Source organism: Trichosurus vulpecula, chromosome 3 (genome assembly GCF_011100635.1).
Source record: "Trichosurus vulpecula isolate mTriVul1 chromosome 3, mTriVul1.pri, whole genome shotgun sequence".
NCBI lineage: Eukaryota > Metazoa > Chordata > Mammalia > Diprotodontia > Phalangeridae > Trichosurus > Trichosurus vulpecula.
Window position 1 is genome coordinate 239,104,258 of NC_050575.1, and position 4,299 is coordinate 239,108,556.

Genomic DNA, 4,299 nt, shown 5'->3' on the forward strand with positions numbered 1-4,299 from the left:
AAGTATCTTCTTCTACCTCCTTTGGGAGTGGGGCACGATTGGCCTTTAAAATTTCTCAGTGATCTGAATTATACTCTCATTGTTTTGTTGTTCCTCTTTCCATTATATTGCTATAGTCATCAAGTATAATTAAGGGACAGATGATCTCTAAGTTCCATTCTATCTCTAGGATCCTTGTACCTCTAAATACACCATCCCATTTAAATGAAATATGAATTACATCACCATTTACTGAGAGCTGGGAGGGAACCTGAGAGGTCATCTAGTCCAACCCCATCATTTTAAAAGTTAGAAAATTTAGTCTTGGGATGGAAGGGGTAAATAGCTTACTTAAGGCAAAATAGGTAATGAGAATCGGAGTGAAGATATGACTTGGGTCCTCCTAAATTAGCATTCTTTCTATTTTGCCATGAAGCGTTCTTAAATAAGGTTCTCTTCTATTATCCTTCTAATGGTGATCGAAGTGATGGTGATGGTGGTGGTGGTGGTTAAAGGTGACAGTTCATGAAAGGACTATCCTTCCTGGTAGATGAATAAGAATTACAACCAATTTTCCCATCTTTTCCCTGTGTCTTTCTTGATAGTACAGTTTTTACTTTCTTCAGGAAATATATTATAAAGGTAGAATGGAAAGCCAGCTAAGAAAAATATTAGCTACAAAGGGAAAACCTAGGCATTCTAGGTATTTTTTTGTTTGTTTCTTTAAATTGCTTATGGCATTACAAAGTCATGTACTTATTGAAGGAACTCTTTGCTCCATTTATTTAATAGAGCTCTATATTTAGCAAAATTGTGTGGGAAGGGGCAGAAGAAAAGTTTGAAAAGCACTTGACTCTCTTTGATGGTCCTAGTCATGTAAATCTTACACAGCATGCAGGAAAGTAGCTGGCTATCATTGGGCAGAGTAGTTTTCTTCCACTGAGAAATGTTTCACTTGATTAAGAACTATGAAAGATGAAAAGGAAATAGCATAGAATTAAGTCTGTTGGTGTGCTTTTATTGAAAGTGCTTTATAATTATATTTGCATTTCTACCAAACTCTTGACATGGAGGTGATTATGGTTTTTAGAGGCTATGTTAGTACAGTACAAGGTCTGTCAGGTCCTATCAAAATGGAAATGCTTTAAAAATAGGCCCCAGGACTTTCAGCCAATATGGCTGCCTAAGCCAAGACAGAGCAGTTCCCATACAGCTACTCTAGCAAAAACATAAAATTATCTCTAGATTGAATAATGGTAAAGAAATCCTAAGAGAAAGTACTATAAGTGATTTTTCCAACCTAGAATTACATGAAATATCAGAAGATGGGGAAAAAGTAAAGGGGACTGCCATCAAAGATAGAATCATCACAAGCAAACAAGTAGCCTCTGAACAGAGACAACGATAGACCACAGAAATATCTAGCCTCTGTTGTGTGTCTAGAAGCAACGACAGCAGAAGGCTGCCTCAAGAAAGCCCCAGGAGGGGTCAGAAACCCAAAACAAAGACCTTAGAAGCCAGCCCATGTGGCTATAATCAGTGGTTTGTGGGAATTAAATCAAAATGGCCTAGGTGCTCAGGGACTCTAAAATCTCTTCCACTCTTTCTTAAGGTGCCAAAAAAGAGGAAGATCTAGCATTCTGAAGCTCATTCTGAATCTCATTTGGAATTAATCCCAGGAAGTCATCCTTTGTTTCCTCATCACTTAACAGTGTTTGAAATACAGTAGGCGTTTAAAAAGGTTTACTGAAGTGAATTGACTGTGATTTCTTTGTTGAAGCTAATTCTTGAGCACCCTTCTTTCTGTTCCAAGTTGAGCAAGGCACTATAAAAAATCAGGCCTCTATATAGCCTTTAAGCAAACAGGACTTAATCCTGCATTTTGTTTTCTGATGTCTTTCTTAGCATATTTCATTATTTCAATATACATTTAGCAAGCACTTACTATGGCATGGGCATGTTGGAGGATACAAAAATGCATCCCTAGTAACATGTCCAGAGAAGGGATAGTGCGCTGATTTCACTGTTCATATAATAGTGCAGTTAACTCTTTCTAAACTGAACATGACATGTATTTCAGATTGGAAGCACTCATCAACATTTGACTAGATTGTGTGTCCCATCATTCCTTGCCTACTATCTCAAACTCTTAAATGAATAGTTCCCTCTTTTTTTGGGGAGGAGGGGGAAATAGACATGGCCTCATTGGTATGGGAGACTTTTGATGTGGAAATACCCCCTAGTGATGAAGAACAACCACTCATCTTTAATTTAGAACTTTACAGAGTTGCCTCAAGAATCAAGAGTTTGTGTGAATTGATCATCATCACACACCTCATAAGTAAGGACTTGAATCCAGATCTTCCTGACCCCAAGGTTAGCCCTCTATCTATCTTATAATCGATCAAAACCAAAATAAATTGTGGAAGAATCAATGTATCCAAAAATGAGTAATAGGGAAACAACTTGATGTCATCATATTTTTTGTCATCAGAAAAAGTCAGTATGATAAAAACAAAGAAATAAGAAAGGACTTTTATGAAGTGATTTAGTGTAGACTCCCACATTTCCAACTGCCTGCTAGACATCTCTTACAGGATTTCTTATCAACATCTCAAATACATGTCCAAAATGGAACTTACCATCTTTCTTCTCAAATCTGTCCTTCCTCCAAATGTTACCATTTCTATAGAGGACCACCTCTTCCTTCAATGATCCAGGTTTGTAACTTTAAATCATCCTCAACTCTTCCCTGTTGCTTACTTGCAACATAAGTTCAATTGATGCCTTGACTATTACACCTTCAAAGCATCTTTTGCATCTCTCTTCTCTCCATTCATAGTCATTAACCCTAGATTAGGCTCCCTTTTCCCCAATTTGTTTCTCTTGTTTCCAGTCTCTCTCTCTCTCTCTCTCTCTCTCTCTCTCTCTCTCTCTCTCTCTCTCTCTCTCTCTCTCTCTCTCTCTCTAATTTACCCTCCACATAACCGTCAAAATCATATCCCTAAGGCAGAAGTCTGAATATGTCACTCACCTCATTTAAAACCTTCAACGCTATCAATAGTTTCTAGGATAAAACATAAAATTTGCGGCTTCATTGTTTATGGGGCAGTGAACAGCTAGCTTTATTGTGGGCGTTCTTGGCTCGGCCTTGGGGCTGCCTGCCCAGCCTGCTCCCCCTAGTCATGTTTCAGGCTTAGCCTCTTGAACAGGTACTCCCCCAGGCCGGACTGGGGGTCCGCCTGAACGCGGTCAGGTGGTTGCCCAGGCGCTTCAGCAGCGTCACCTCCTCTCGCAGGTAGTGGTTTTCCAGACAGTCACAGAGGTGTGGACCCCCTTGGCTCGAACCCAGGGCATACAGCTTCAGGAGGGCCTGGTTCAGGTCCTTCTCCAGATTCAGGGCAACCTGCATGGCATCCAAGCTGCGGCTCCGTTCTCCAATTCATCCTTGTCAGGTTTCTGCACAGCCTGGACAGCACGGCCCCCACGCTGGTTCTGGAGCCTCATAAGGCGCTCTGCGCCCTCGCGTTTGTCCTTCGCCAGTTCACCGAAAAAAAAAAAAAAAAACCGCTACACCCCAGGCAGGGCTACATCGTCCCGATCGAAATAGAAACCCAGGGACAGGAGTAGGAGCCCTGCAAGTACAAGCTGGCCAGGCGGTTGAAGGCGGCCTCGGCCTCCGAGAAGTTTTGGCGGATCTGGGAGCTAGAGCTCATGGCACCGACGGCGAAGGGAGGAGGCGACTGGTCACAGAGGCGGGGGTCGGCTGGTCCCGGAAGCGAGAGGCGGCTGGTCCCAGGGGCTGACGGGCTGCAGAAAGGTGAAGTTCAAAACCGAGGGGAGCTGGGGGACCCCAAATCTGCTCCGTCCAAACACTGTTGAAGCAAGAACCAGAGCTGGGAGACGTGGTGCCTGCAGCTTCATTTTTAAGATCTTCTACAATCTATTTCCCACATTGCTCTTTCAATATATTCTAGCTTCTAGTTAACCTATGCTTTTTTTTCCAAACTTAACATCTTTGCATTTATAGTAACCATCACATTTTGAAGTAAAACACTCCCTATAGAGGGGAAGTTAGGTGGTGCAGTAAGTAGAGCACTGGCTCTGCAGTCAGGAGGATCTGAGTTCCAATTCGATCTCAGACACTTGGTGCACTTACTAGCTGTGTGACCTTGGGCAAGTTACTTAACCCGAATTGTCTTCCTTTCTCCCCTTCAGAAGAAACAAACAAAAAATTCACACCCTTTCTGACCTTTTTAATTTTTTTTTTATTTTTGGATTACAAAGCTCAGTTCCACAAGTTGTTGAGTTCCAAATTTT

General features: G+C 41.8%; 1 pseudogene; it reads right to left on the minus strand.

Annotated features, from left to right (window-relative positions):
- Positions 1–3,158: 3,158 nt before the first annotated feature.
- On the minus strand, positions 3,159–3,695 carry LOC118844284 (annotated as a pseudogene).
- Positions 3,696–4,299: the final 604 nt, after the last annotated feature.